This window comes from Dermacentor albipictus, chromosome 5 (genome assembly GCF_038994185.2).
Source record: "Dermacentor albipictus isolate Rhodes 1998 colony chromosome 5, USDA_Dalb.pri_finalv2, whole genome shotgun sequence".
In the NCBI taxonomy this organism is placed as follows: domain Eukaryota; kingdom Metazoa; phylum Arthropoda; class Arachnida; order Ixodida; family Ixodidae; genus Dermacentor; species Dermacentor albipictus.
In genome coordinates this window covers 98,958,795-98,974,857 of record NC_091825.1, presented here as the reverse complement: position 1 = coordinate 98,974,857, position 16,063 = coordinate 98,958,795, and the positions used below count along the sequence as shown (strand labels likewise).

At 43.6% G+C, this 16,063-nt stretch overlaps 2 long non-coding RNA genes across 3 annotated transcripts in view; one reads left to right on the top strand and one right to left on the bottom strand.

The window, feature by feature from the left end:
- Positions 1-16,063, bottom strand: part of LOC139060554 (uncharacterized) — a 164,733-nt gene that overhangs the window by 19,434 nt on the left and 129,236 nt on the right. The window lies entirely within an intron of this gene.
- LOC139060553 (uncharacterized) lies at positions 2,838-16,018 on the top strand. 2 transcript variants are annotated; one of them, XR_011514916.1, is made up of 5 exons: positions 2,838-2,887; positions 4,934-5,029; positions 9,818-9,894; positions 13,314-13,368; positions 15,923-16,018. It is a non-coding gene; the product is annotated as an uncharacterized lncRNA (long non-coding RNA). The 2 variants fall into 2 exon arrangements; XR_011514917.1 differs by lacking the exons at positions 2,838-2,887; positions 4,934-5,029 and adding an exon at positions 9,036-9,290.

Sequence of the window (16,063 nt, the reverse complement as noted above, 5' to 3'; positions counted from 1 at the left end):
GATCCCGGGGCATGAGGGTATTGGTGGCAATCGGTGGGCGGATCTCAGCTCGACGATACGCCAGCCGAGAGAGGTCAGGTGCCAAGGGTGCAGAAGCGATGAGTCATACCTAGCGGGACATTTTGTTGCACTTCAGGGGAATCAGAAGGCGATATTCCTCACCCCACAAGAAATAAGCGAGGGAGCAGTCAGTTTTATTATAGTTCAATACACTGGAATCACATCGCGCATTTTAAATGGTATGTTGATTGTTAATTGCATTTGTAATCTTTTGGGTATGCATTCGTTTGTTTGTATAATTTGTATACCATGCAACATGGGGATGCCAGAATATGAAGGCAGTACTGATCATGCACAACGCCAGGCCGGAGCAGTGGAAGGCTGCGCTGTCCAGATGGGAACCGCACAACTAGACTTTGCTGGTTGAACGCGATATACAGGCAGCTAAGGCCGCCGTGGTACTGGACCCATCCAAATGCACTTTACAGAATCCCACCTTTGGAACAAATAAAGTTTGTTCTATCTCTCTCTCGCCACATTTATCGCAGGCAGGATCATCACTAGGTAATACGCAGGAGTGAGTGCCCAAGGTGTGGCCTATCCCAAGGCAGAAGAAAACCTCAGTTTGCCTTATTTTTGTTAGCGGTGGACAGTTCCCGACTTCTGGCCTAATGAGGTGAAATTTATTTTGTGTTTCAGGGTCCCACGTACACTGCCAATGACCCCTTAGTTTGTTTCTAAGGAAAGGTTTTAAATATATGACAGGGACAGCTATGGATGAATTACTTTGTTTTGTATTTACTGACGTGGCTATGCAGTCGGCAAGCATATCACCCTCGATGCCCCTGTGGCCAGGCACCCAGTATATTATATGTTGCTGAGATGCGTACAAAAGGCAGATGGTTGTATAAAGTTCTATAAAAACAGGATTTTTATTCTTTTGTTGAGAAATTAAGCCTATGACGACGCTAACGAATCTGTAAATATTATACCCTTTCGTAGCTTTTTCTTATGTGTTGTGCAGTCGAAGAGAGTGCGCAAGCGCCGGCTGTAAAAATACTTCTTTCTGGGTGCAAACAGCGTGATTCCGAGAAGGATGGGCACACTGCAGAATAAGACACCCCAGTATGCGACTTTGAAGCATCAGTGTAGAATTCCGGGCACAAGTATTTTGACCGAAGTTCTAGGAAGGGCGACTTTATGTGGATTTCCTAGCGTTCTTAGTAACTTCTACGAGAGAGAGCACGAGAGAGAGGAAAGGCAGGGAGGTTAACCAGAGGCGAATTTCCGGTTTACTACCCTGCACTGGGGTGGGGGAGATAGGGGTTGGAAAGACGACAAAGAGTGACAGGGAAAAAGGATTAAGAAAAAGACAGAAAAAAGTACAAAAGAAGCAAAAGAGAACCGATAACAGAAAAGGCATTGCGATCACAGGCGTTATCACCGGCTGGTCGATCTCCAAAAACGAAGTAGCGCTAGCACGGCCTTCTCATGAGACGTTAAGTCGCGTCGATATTGTAAAACTATTTCTTCCGATAGAGGCTGCTTATCCAACTGGTTCAGGACGACTGAAAGCCATTGTCTCTGCAGACTGTATGGCGGGCACTCCCATAGAACATGAATTGTTTCCGCTTCACTGCAATCACCACATGAGGCGGTGTCGGCCATCCCCATGCGGAACGCGTAGGCATTGGTAAACGCGACGTCTGTCCATAGTCTACACTAAAGAATCGCGTCTCTTCGGGGAAGTCTTGGTGGAAGTCGGAGGCTTAAGGTTGGATCCTAGATGTATAAGCGAGCGTGTATAAATGTGATTCATTCCACTCTGATGCATTCTATTGGCGTGCAAGTAGGAGGAGCATCTTTGCAGCATCTGTCCTAAATAGCGAGATCGATAGATGCTTGTAGTCTACATGAGCTGAACGAGCAGCTTGATCGGCCCGTTCATTGCCGACGAAAACACAGTGACTTGTAGCGACTGAAAAATTATTTAATGTCTATTCTCAATCAGGTGATGTACGGCTTCTGCAATTTCAAATAACAAATGTTCGTGCGGGCTGCGCCTTAAGGCTCACAATAAGCACTGTAGTGCTTCTTTCGAGTAGCAGAAATTCGACCATTTCTGCGTTAGATCGTCATTGATGATGTATAGTGCAAATCGAAGCGATGCGAGTTCTGCTGCCGTCGACCGTGTCAAGTGAGGCGTTTTCAACTTGATAGTGGTGACTTCTGCTGGAATGACGACAGCTGCGGTACAGCTCTTCGGCAGGACAGAGGCCTCCATATATACATTAACGTAATATTGGTAGTTCTCATTTATTGGAGCAAGGCAAGCTGGTTAAGAGCCGGCGATGACATATTTGCTTTTTTCCTGATGACAGGTACGGTCAGGTGGATCTTTGGTTGGGTGAGGCACCAAGGAGGAGTCGAAAGTCTCGCGGCAGGTGTGAAGCAAGTTGGTATAGCCTCAAGATGTGCGGATACCGTTCGGCAGCACGATGCACGTGGTCTCTTCCCAGGTAGAGAGGTTTGAGTAGTACGTATGCTTGTCTTACTTGTGTTAGTAAATTCCGGCAAGCTGTACCGCAAACAGCCGAAAAAGGTACCCTATATAGTTGTAGCATAGCGTTTGGAATATTCCCCAAATTTTACCAGCAAAGAATTTGAAAAGGCAACAGATGCCTGTCATTCGCTTCTTCATGTAAAATGCATAAGGGCTCCATGAGGTACCTCTGTCAATTATGACACCCAGGAATTTGTAAGACCGTACAAAAGGTAAAGGTATCACCTGCCATTTTATTAATACGCTGCAGTGGATCATGGCCTTACGCGCAAATGCCACAAGTGCACATTCATCCGATGGAATCTCGAGGCCTTGATTGCAAAGGTAGGGTGTAGTCTGAGTGGCAGCGTTCTTGAGCCTTGTACATAGCTGTAAGCTTGTCAGTCCGGACGTCCAAAAGCATATGTCGTCTGCGTACATTGATAATTTAACTGTGTTGGGAAGGCGATCAAGGAGACATGTCAGCATGAGGTTAATCAACGTAGGGCTCAGCACACGGCCCTAAGTGTCGCCGCAGTAGGTGTAATGTATAGGAGTGTGGCCGTCTTCGGTGCTCACAAAGAAAGATCTCCTAGAGAGATAGCTCTGTATCCATCTAAAAATACGACCACCGAGGCCTACCTCTTCGAGAGCGGCGACGATGGCTTCAAGTGTATTGTTGTCGTACACCCCTATGACATCGAGGAACAAAGAAATGCAGAGACGTTTACATCCCTTTTGGTAGAGAACGTAGGTAACTACGTCGATGACGTTATCATTCGATGGGTGTCCACGTCGGAAACTTGCCATGGCCTCTGGATAGATATTGTGGCATTCGAAATAGTACTCCAGGCGTTCGAGGATAATCCTTTCCATCACTTTGCCCACACACTCGTCGATACCAATCGGGCGTCTAGCAGTTCGTAGGTCGTCCGCTGGCTTCGTGCGTTGGTATCTATGTTCGGCACGTTGCTGCATTGCTCGAAGCTGCTCTAAGTCTATGTCGAATTCAGTGAGTTTCGAAGAGAACATTATAGTACGTGTACTGTTTTGCACTGTGCTGTTGATTGTGTCTTCCAAATGATGCAGTAAATCACCCTGACAAAGGTCTTCAATAACAGAGTGGACTTTGGGCCAGTCCACTCTTTGGGTTGTATCATTTGAGTTGGAAGAGGAAATGCTGTGATCCTAACATACGTAGAAATATGGTCACTCCTGTGCCTTTCCATGTCTGTGAACCATCCAGCACGCCTCACGAGACTTCGCAAGACGAAGGCCCAGTCGAGACAGCTGCTGTATATGGAGCCGCGTAGAAATGCAGGACTGCCGTCATTTAAAACTCGCAGTTCGCTGTCGGAGGCGAAAGATGACAAGCCTATGCCTTTGGCGTTGACTTTCTCAGTTCCGCAGAGTGTATGACGAGCGTTGAGGACCCCGATGATAATCCATGGAGGAGATATTGACAGGACGCCTCGTAATATCTTGTAATCAAATCTACTTGATGGCGATAGGTAGGCATCGACAACAGTAACGGTCTTTTCTTCTTTACTGTTAAACATACATATTGGTTATCGTCATGAGGAAGTTCATGCTGAAGAATTTAAGTGACGTCACGGTGAGTAAACACCATAACTCTGCTGTTTTCACCTATAGTTGGCGACACAAGTAATTCATAACCTGGTAGCTTGATTGAGTTCGATAAATTCGGCCCGCAGATGTTGATGATGATTATGGGAAAGTTGTTGGCCTGCACGAATAGTCAGAAATTGGTAACGAGCGACCGCAGTTTCCAGGCATTTCAATAGAATATTGCTGCTTTTCGGATGTCCTCCCGAACTTATAATTTATCCGAACTGATACTTATAATTTCATCGCAATTAGACCGTTTTAGTAATGGCATACGACACGTTATACTTAGTCTGACACTGTTCGCCTACAAACTTGCCTTTACTGCAAAGGCGTACAGCTGACGTTAAATCAAGCCAATTTCAATAATTATGCGACAAGTAAACTCGCACGCCAGCGCCTCGCCACCATGCAGGTATTGCTGAAGTTCACAGTCACAGGAAGGGGCTTATCAAGATAATTAGAAAATTTGCATATATATATATATATATATATATATATATATATATATATATATATATATATATATATATATATATATATATATATATATATATATATATATATATGTTGCTGAGATAAAGATAGATTTCCTGCAGCTCTACCAAACATAATCTTAGTATTATTACATGAGAATGACAAAAATATCATTCTGAAAAGTGAAACCGAAACGGCTGCGAACTTTCTGAGGCCGGTCCTCCAATGATAAAACATGCAGATGTTGCACGATGCAGAAAAAAAAACAGGTGCATATTACGTTTGCAGGATTCGAACTAGGGTGGCATTGAGTTCCTGTGATGGGGCTGTACGAAATATTGAGCAACGCAGCGGCGCGGTGCACATCAGCCACACGTTGAGGCGGTGAGTTTTATCAAGATACTACAGGCAAAGGCGCGACTGTGCTGTGAAAACTTCGCTATGAAACGGCATTTTGCCCACGGAAGCGCATAATGATAGGATAAAATGAAGCTATATGTCCGTGCTACGTGACCCTTAAGGCGACTTGGAGGATTCGATGTAGTTTAATTTGTACTGGACGGGTCTTCTCATAAAAAGTGATGCGTTATTTTGGCAGTTACCATATTGACATATTGTTTAAACATAAGACGTCCTGAGAAGAGCATTTCATGTATTCTTCACGTGTGGTACAGCTCCTAGAAAGTGCATTCCTGCGGACTTTCTAAAATTTAGGATGTCGAATTTTTTCTTACTAGGAAATGAGCCCATTTCATTGAAAACAGGGGAACCTACAGCAGAAGCCGATAAGGGTGATAATTATCCAGTGTCCCGCAGACATGCCACAGAAAGAGAAAAAGTGATGGTAGAGATATGATTACATGACCACAAAGCGGCGGACAGAGGCCACAACACAGGATTTCTTGTCCACACTGATCGAAAACAGTGATGTATAGAGGTAGATAAAAATATTCTTGATTGGTATACAAGAACGCTAGAATGAAGAGCATGTATAGCATACGTGAAGACCGCAAGCAAGCAAGGTGACTACTTCCCACCACCTCGTTTCTCAGAGGATGCCAATAAATCCTCATAGTCAACATCACCAGAAACAATGGTATGGCCCCTCTGAGTGCTAGAAATAATGTACATGTAAGTCGTTTGGGGCGTTTCTAGTGCTGTACACACCTCATTTGATCAATCACATAATCTGTTGATCATTGACCAAGTTGAAAGCCTGCTACAGTTTTTGTAGACGTCGTATATATACAAATGCCATTCAAGCAAGGTCATCTGCAATCTTTCCATCACCGAGTCCAGCTGGCTAGTGCAAATGGACGATGAAATGTTGAGTACAATGAACACTTCGCAAAAGAGAGAGATAACTTATTCGAAGGATGGCAGAGAGGTCGACCTGAGCTAGCATGATCTAGCCGGCTACTCTTCACAGGGGAAGGGTGGAACGGGGATGTAAGGGCTGGATAAGGGGTGATGGTGGCATGGAAGAAGGATGCACAAGTATCAAGGCGAGTTCAGCATTCTTATGGTTGTCGACAAAGTCCAAAGAAGTCATTAAGAAGTGCAATCCACTTTCCGGAGTATTGGTGGAGTCATGAATCCTATGAAAACTTCAAAAAAAGAAAAAAAGAAAACATGCAACAAAGAAGCATGTGTGTGAGCTTCTGCATCAGCAGCGCAGCTGGTAAGACATGTATTTAAATTATGTAAAGAGCAGCGGTGAGCGGGCCCAGTAAAGGAAGGACATGTACATAAATTTTAGCGGCCTGAGTCTTGAGACCCCAGAGAATCTGGCGCATTTATTCTAGCAGGTGCTTCTGCATTTTTTTCTACGCTTGTCATTCTTCTTTCGGCTCCGTGCTTGCCTGTAGTCATCCGCTTTAGTAGCCTTAGAAAACACTCCTTGACGCAGAGGCACATTACGGCGTGGTGTTATCCCCATCGATCTACAGGGAAGGATATGCCATGCTGTGTCTGTGGTACCCAGGAGCGACGAATGTTTGCCCTGTGCTCTCAAAGACCCTCAATTCGCTCTACTTTAGAAGGGAGCAAAATCGGCTTCATTTTCATTAATGAGAAAGCAACCTTTCGTGCCCTGCTTTGTTGTAAAGGTCAAAAAGACTATCTCTGGCCTTCACACGCAGAATACAAAGAATGAAATGCGCAACTTCATTACCTACCCGATATGACGAGCGCAGTCAGTGAAACTCCAAGTTTCTCACCCAAAAATAAAATGTCCGTTTGCACATCTCGCCAAAAAGGTGCAGCGACAAAAATATGTTTAGCCGAGTAGGATACGGGCGGCATAGACAACACGACACTAAGAATCTTAGGCGGAAGTAACATCGCCCATCACTTCATCGTATGGTTCCCGGCCCACATGGGTAGCTTAGGGGGTGGCGTGTGGAATCTCAACGAGATCGCACACGAGGCGGCGCGAAGACTCATCGACCGCATCCCTCCAGTTTCCCCCGCTACCTAACATATCGGGTACAGGGATCAATTATTCACGTACAACGAGCTCACTAAGCACTTTTATCTAGGCGGACGAGAATTTCCCCTCATGGATAAGAAATTAACCCGCAGCAAGTCGGTCACGTTACGCTTGCTCCAAACGAACTCATGCCCCAACCCTTGGCGCATGAAACACATCTACCCAGACTATATGACAGACATGTGTGCGAACAATGCAATGAGCATGGGGACTTGAACCATATGCTTTGTGGTTGTGCATCGAGTGACGCCTACGCCAAGAACAAGGAACATTGGGACAAAGTTCTAAAAAGTGCTTCACTGCACGACCAGCTTCGGGCTGTGCAGGAGGCCCGCGCGGCAGCAGAGAGCTTCGGGCTCTCTGTGCTGGCGTGGGAGCTGCCCTCTACACCTGGCGCCTAGCCGAGTGTCCTTCGGGACCCCTACTGTAAGAAATAAAGTTTTACCACAGCCACCAGTAGGATACTATAGGCCGTGATAGAACAGCGGCTATTGCGTTGCGCTGGTGATTTCAAGGTCGCGGGTTCGATTCAGACCGCGGTCACCGCCTTCCAATGAAGAAGATGCAATTCAAAACCACATTTGTACAGTGCATTGCGGGCGTGGTAAGGAACGCCAGGTGGTCTAAATAATCTGGTGTGCCCCAGCACGGTTTGCCCCACCATGGTGTGCCTCGCAATACCATTGTGTTTTTGGGACGGAAAACTCCAGAATGTTTAGACCAGGAGGTCGTTCCTTTAAGGAGTTGTAAATATCTATGAATTCCTTGGCTACGTTTCTTACGTTTGATCACTGGTTTTTCTATTTACCTTTGCGTTTATTTGATGTATTGTCCATAGGTGCCTTAACGTATTCATTGTACGACTGTTTCAAGGCTTCTACCCAATTTGTTATTTAGTCCTTCGCTGTGTATTCCACCATTTACATCAACTGTTCTTTTTTCTTTACTTGTGAATTCTTGTGCATGTTACAGCTAGCGTGTCAATACTTTTAAAAGACTTTGCATAGCTCATCACTGTGTTCTCGCGCACTTCACGGTTCACTAGTTCCTTAGGTTCTTTCTGTGGGCTATGATACGGTAATATGAAAAGCTGGTGAGGAATGGTTGGGAACATCTACAATATCATTACACACCATTCAATGACCCCATTCAATGTATCCATGAAAATGTCGCCGCCGCGTCCGGAATTGGATCCCGCGACCTCAAGATTAGCAGCGGAACTCCATAGCCGCTATGCCACCATGGCGGCTATGGTTAGGCCGGTGAATTATGTCTCGCTGAGTGACGTACGCTGCTCTACTCCCTACATCTCACACTTTACGGCTGCTATATCCATGGCGGTGGGTTTACAGGACTTTTGCTTCTATTTTACATTTGATTTAGTGGAGTTTACATTACTGAGTAAGCTCTTGAGAGTGATGGAGTCATTTCCGGGGAACAGTCAAACCACCTCTTATGCGCCCATAAGGGTTTGAATATGTTTAGTGCTTGCCGGAAAACTTCACTGACCATACTACGCTGCGTGTAATGCTCGGCAACAAGGATACACAAATTTTTATAAAACAAACCATGCAGGTCACTGTTTTACGCCATCGGTTACAATTATACGATGACTCATAATATTCATCTAATAGCGAGACAAACTAATTATTGTAGTTTTTCTTGCACTTGAAGGCAAGCTTACTTCATCACTAAGTACGCCTACAGCAAGCAATACAAGGCCGCAGGATGTTTATGTTGCCTTGTAGAAAACGTGCCAAACCAATCTCTGCTCCCATCGCAAAAATTGGCACACCACCATTTATTGTTTATTCTTACTTTCTCCGCCTCAGCGAAATCAGCCTCAGAGAGCAGGCGCTTAAGCCTAGCACGATTCAGATAACTCAGCTATCGTAAAGAAGGAAAATGAAAAAGACCTCTTGAAAAGTGGTACCTATATATTCTGGAAGTAGCCTGCAGCGATGCGAGACTGCTTTCTTCCTCTAAGAAGGTCCCTATATAAGCAGAAGAGGACGTAACGCGAACATCTTTTACTGGAGTACCGACCACCGCACTTGGATTAGTCTTGTATCGCCGCTCGCCTACAAGCTCTGAGAACAAACACCACGATGAAGACAACGGTGCTGATACTGGCCGTCCTTCTTATATCAGCAGGTAGGTTCCGAGGCGGCAAAGTTTTTTGAAGCTTTGCAAAGAGATGGGAGGGAAAGTACCTTAAAATTATGCCTCTTCATCTAAAATAGAGTAGTATGTTAGCTCAAGTTCGCTTCTATTTAGTATTGACCTTGCCGTTGATATGTCAGCGACTATAGACGGTATTTCTTCATGCATGTGTATGAACGTTCCCCTAGAAACGAAAGGAGCGCAGAACTTGGATAACAAAGAATTGATTTACTGAATGCTTAAGGAAAATGAAAGCTTATTTGAAACTAAACTGCGAATACCGCACAATGTCCGCTGAGTGCTAAAAAAGTGCGCTTCGGAGGTTTATGTATAGTCGTCGTGTCCATAAAATGACGCTAACGATATGCAGCTAAGGCTAAGGCAACAGTCAATAAATCAATATGCGAGCTGCATTAATTATAAACCCATTTTCACTTGGCCGTTTTCATAAGATATTATTTTGTTAGCATTCGTGGGCTCAGCACTGTGCAAAACTTCATTGTCAAGTCATCCCGCAGTGATGCTGACCGAGGGGTCGCCTGCTAAAAATTCAAGATCCGGCGCACGGGGAGGTTCAAAAGGCAAGCAATGTGGGGTAAGTAGAATGTCGTCCGAAGAATCATTTTGTGCCAAATTACCAGTGACAGTATGGGCGATCTATATGAAAGTGGTGATGAAAGTTAGTTGTATATGCCCGCAAAGCTTCTTGTTTGGTGAGGAAAGCGCTGTGGAAAGCATAACTTGTTGTCTGCAGCTAGAATGGACGTTTAGCAGACGCACAAAATCTGCGGACAGATCTACTGTGAAGGCCAGAGGCCCTAGAAGCATAATACTCTTCGACGTTAGCACAGGCCAGAAAATAAAACACACGAGCTGCGCTTCGGAGAGTGAAAGTAATCACGTTCCTCGCAGTACAACATTCCTTATCCTGAAAAAAAAAAGAGCCGCAGAAAATTTTATTTTGTTTGCGATCTGCTAATAAAGGGGAATAATGGCACAGCAAGGAAATAATCATCGATAAGTTCTGATGCCGAAGAATATTGGTAAGCGCTTACTCTACTCGAAGGAGCTCGTAAGCTGGCAGAAGCCCTAAGAGTACTTGTGTTCATGATTCTTAAAGCGGGTGTAGCGTCCTGTCGCTGAGGGTCCTTTAGCACGCTATAACTGAAACCAAGGACTAATCAATATCGCTGTGTTGCCAACACATAGCAGTGGTACAAATGAAGAGAGTTGCAGGACATAGTGAAGTGGCTGTGATTCTGAAGGAATGAACAAAGCTTGAGCCGTGAAAAAAAAACAGAAATATCAGATGCAATGAACATGTTGGACCTGTAGATGTGAAGCACAGCTTTACTCAAGTCCAAAGGTGCGAATACATTCTGTATAGCTGGTGACGATGCATAGTGCGATGTTTGATATCATGCAATGCAACATGCAAACAAATGGATTATTTACCTACATGTAAGGTTACACCTTCAGTCTCGTACGATTTTTGTGTTTGAACACTACACCGCTTACAACTGTGGGGAAATGCAAACCCATGTTTAGGACGATCCATGGTAAGACGTCTACGCTGCCAGGTCATGAGGACGAAAATTATGTGAGATGTTTGTAGAGGTAAAAATGGCAGTGACAGATGTAGAAATATTTGCAGAGTGTCTACTTGTATTTTTTAACAGCGGAAACAGGAAATGTTTTGATTAAACAAATAAAGATAATGAAGTAATCCGTTGACTCAAATGCACCATTTAAATCAGAATTTTGTGTAATCTATGGGGACTTTTGAGTGGCCAACATATGTTTCTGTTTTACGTAGTAACTTGTTATCACGCAGAAAAGAGGTTATGAGTTTCATGTGGCTCCAACCAAAAAATAAGTCGTCTATACGGTCAAATGTTCCAACTGTCAAAGGATACCTTGGCGAAACGAGAAACTTAACCGAAATAATAACACAACACAAGAGGGATGTGAGAACATTCTCCACACAGCGAAACCCCTCAGCGGAACTCTCAGAAGATGCGGACCATAAAACTGACTTCGAAGAAACCAAAATTCCCAAAACCGAGACAAACTAACAAAATCAACTTACGTTTGAGTAATGGTGCATACGAAACACCAGAAACATTATCTGCTGTTCCAAAGGAAACTGGTCGTCAGTTTATATACCCTTACGTTGCCAAGGACCAACAGTTGCCAAGAACCAACACCAACAGACCCTACCCCAACCTACGTCATCCCCTCCCCCACATCAACAATATAAGAACGATGAGAGAATGTTCTCCAGACAGCGAAGCACCCCCTACCCTTTTCCGAACACTCAAAATATACGCGCCATAAAATTTTCTTCAAAGAAACCAAAATACTTACAACCCAGACTAACAAAAAATAAACGACAGCTTATACAGTGCCAAGATAAACCTGCCGCCAGGTTATATTGAAGGTGTAATCAGACAACTATCTCGCACCGCGCCCAGCCTACCGGGCTTAAGTAGCTAAAAATAATTCAACACACCCTCCCCCACCTCAACCAGGAAAGCTTAAAAGTTGTGCGTTGATATCCTCGTCGTCACCTACCTCTGAGGAAGAAGATGAGGAGTTCGTTCCGAAAACACAGGAAAAATACACTTATTTCTTGGTTGGAGCCACTTGAAAGTAACAAATAATTGAGCGCACCGAACAGGCAATTCGACACGAGGAGGGCTAAATTTTGGTGACTGCACTGTCCGCGTTGCAAAGTGCAGTCACTGCAACGCTGCAATTACAGGGGAGGTATATGAGGTATATATCAGGTGCAACGCTGCACTTTACAACGTTCCACCGGATGTACGCAACGGAGTACAGGAGGTGTTGACTAAGGACTTGGCCACAGCTCAGCTCAGCTCCAGACAGAGGAATGCTCCGTGTAAAAAAAACGATGCACGCTACCATATATGATGTCGCCGTATCGAGTGCATTATTAAATTGGGCTTGTCAAGGGATGGCACGGCGCAAGCGTTTGTTTCCTCCCAGCCAAAGAATCATATCGGGAGACACCTGACGCCGCTGAAAAAAAAATTGGAAAAAAGAAGTGGTTGACTTGGTGCATTTTTACATTCAGTACTCTAGCGGCGTTGCATAAAAATGTCGCATTAGGTAAAACATCATGGATATCAGAAACGTTATGTTGTCTGGCGTCATGCGTACTAAACATGATTAGAATTCACGCAAACAAAAAAGGGAATGAGAAACTCTATGCAAGAAAGTGTTAGCTCATATATTTGTGTGGCATTTTCCACTTGTGTCGCTGTAGGATCCTCTGCTTTTAGTAAAAGGAAATAAAAGAAAAAAGAAAACCGACAGACTTTTTTGGAGGAGAGTGTATTAATGATTCATCACAACGATGCGTTAAATGTAGCAGAAACCTGACCAAATTGACATCGAAGCACGGCCTTCTACACTGCAAGGCATGCCACTGGCCGTCCATCCATGGTATTCCAACCCTTCTGTAAAACCTGGAATCTCTGCTGAAGCAATGGTCAATATTAGCGTGCAACTAAACCGACAGTTACATAGTTATATGTTTCAGTCAGAGTTTCTCGCGGTATTACCCAGTGAAGAAACTGAGACTGGATTATGTTATCTGCAAGGGAATGTTGTCATGTGATGGTTTCCGATCGGCATCATTTTCGAAGAGCAGGGACACTTTGAGAGAATCTATTGTTTGCAGCATCATGTCTGTCACATTAGGTTATTCTCCCCTAAAAGGAGCTGTGTTTTGAGTATTACGCAAAACATGTTTTATTGAACCACGGTGGCTTTTCATGGGTTGCACAATTGATTCAAGCGTAATAAGTGCCTGGCATTAAACATAGGGGAGAGCCATGACAAGTTCATAGAGGAATGTGCCTCTGCTGTGCAATTTCGTGATTGCATGTCACTCTCTAGATCATAAACTTTATTAGAATATCAGGTACGGTCAACAAAAAGGAAATACAGGTAAATAAGTGGATATTTGATTTTGTCTCTTGCTCGCAGGCCTATGTCTGCGAGGCACATGAGACCTGCAAGCCGGGTCCTTTCGGGCGTGCATGTGAGTACTTCGTCCAGTATTGTTTTTCGCCCCCCTTTCCCCCCCTGGCAGCATGAGTGTCACGTGACGTGCTTAGGCCACGTTTAGCTTGGCGGCGCGATTTACATCAGACTCGTCAAACATATATGCTAATGTGGGAGAAATTGCCGACATGCCAGTGAAGTTCAAAATCTCCCTGTAGTCAGGCGTTCTTCTTATCCTCCTTACAAAGGGAGGCCCATCGACGGATGAGTCCTTGAGCGTTAGCACACTTAAGTAGTTTCGCGAATTTCAACGTGCTTATAGCTGCAAACGGCCACAGATACAACAGTGAAAAAAATTGAATCAAATCTAAAGCATCGGCATACCACGGCAAGCACTATAGTGACGCCACTCATTATATTGTATTGCCACTTGTGAGAAGTTTAGTCTCCTATGATCTTTCTCATTATAGTTTACCGCGTAGTGAAGGGAACGGGATTGCTAGCATGGTGCACCACACTGAAATATATGACTACGTACGAACAGTTGAAATTAAGAATAAATTACTTTGACCATCTGTTGAGATCGTTGACTCGATAGCAAAAGTATTAAAGAACCATATTTGACTCCGGTGTCACTGGGGGCATAGCTTTTGTTTGTGCTTTCCAAGCCTCCTGGTCATGCAGGCTATGGCAATGTTCGTGTTATTTTGCATACTTTATTCATCATTCTATTAGTGACTGTAAACTCAGAAAATATGCGCAGTAGAATTGAACAGCAATAGAATTGTTCTGTATGAATTAAATTGAAATTTCTCAGCTTTTCTTAACAGTGATTACTTCAGAAAAATCGCACGGCGTTGAAATGAATGTACAGCTCACGGCGATATTTCGCATCATAATAGATCGCTTTTAACCTAATAAGCAACTGTTTTACTATAAATACGATCCGGCGGAGTGCGAGTACATGAAGTGCTCATAATTAGTTTTGCTAAAACAATAAATGCCTAATGTTTCTGTATCATGCTGAGTTATGTTTAAAAGCCATAAGTATTTCATGGTTGAATTGAAATTATTTTTCATATGTTTTGCTTACTAAGTTTGTCAAAGTTTGAGTGGCTATAATATGGAAATATATCAAAACGAGCATCATCGAATGATGTCAAGATATGCCTAATGGAAGCATTTTTATGTTTGTATCTGTAAAAAAGCCCAATTACAAGGAAATGTCTGAAAATAACTGGCAACATCTGCTACGAGCAGCGCCACACCTGCTGTCTGCCTGGGGATGAAATCCTCGCCTTAAAACTTCATTTGTAGGCTAATTCTAGAGCATTATCAGATACTAGATTAGATTAGATTATATAGGTACTGTAAAAAAGCCTCAGTCGAAATTTCGTCAGCCTGCAAAGAGGATGCGTGCACCCTCAGAGCGCCATTAGAAGCTACTCATGTCGGGATAGTGTTCGGTTTAACGTAAATGTATTGCAAAGATTCATATCTTTCATAGCTTGGCCTCCAAATATTTTGTTCATTCGTACATTGTGTGTTTATTGGATAAATTGTCGCTTAGCCCTCCAGTTTTTTCTTCAATTTATGATTTCAGCAATAGTACCGCACCATGTGTGGTATATTTCTTCACTGCATATTGGATCATTTTCTTCCAGCGATTGTAGGCTTTCACCTGTACACTCTATTGTACATTATAGGAAGCGGGTCAATGTTATAGCTACACTTCATATAGATTTAAACACACCGATTCTTCAAATTTGGTGTGTCTGTTCCGCTGTATCTTACACGTTACTAGTACTTTATTCTCACGTAAAGCTGGCATAAAATGACAACAATAAGGAAAGCATACGGCCAACTACATAGTTGAGAAAGTGAAATGTATAAGTTACAAATAGGTAAAAATTAAAGTGGACAAAAAAGCAACATGCTGCACATGGAATAGCAACCCGCGTATTAGCATTAGGCGTCCGAGGCTCTTAATTGAGCCACCACAGCACTGTCCTCCCTTCAACCTTCTTGCGTTCTAATGCGTGTGTGCTAGAGTTAACGCTGGGAGTATTAACCAGCACACCCTCCCACTGCCTTGGCAGTGTATATAGCGTACCATTTCGCAAAAAAACGTGACACTTTTTGTCCAAAAGGATGTTCCACATCAGCGACTAAGGTCCTCAGTGGCGGCATTGTCTCAAGCTCCCAATATCCACTTTCATCTTCCCGTAGCTATAATTTCAATTTTCTCTTAAATAAACAAGTGATTCCTGCTTCGCTTACCGCCTGGTCATTGTGTGTTGGTTTAAGTGACTTTGAGTGATGAAAATCTCAGCTCCCTTACTTCTAGCGCATTACTACGTCTTTCTAGCCTGCTTTAATATGGCGCTCAATTATTATGTAAAACTGGCGACAAAAAGTGTATAACGTTTGAGATGTTCTATGAAAAAGATAATTTAATATTTCCTCTTTAGATGAGTCTGCAATCAAGCGTTTCCTTCATGCATGATTCATTACACTGTTTTATGTGGACAAAGAGTAACATCCGTAGTTGTGTTTGCAGTACAATTACAGCTTGCCATCAATCTACGCAGGTACCAGTGACCTTGTATACACGTGAAAGCCCAATGGATGAACACCAACGAGATCAACCTGCTTGGATGGTCAATAAATTTATGTGCGCCCACTAACCACTGTGTCCGAGCTGATTTCAAACACCTTGGTTTTAGATTTAT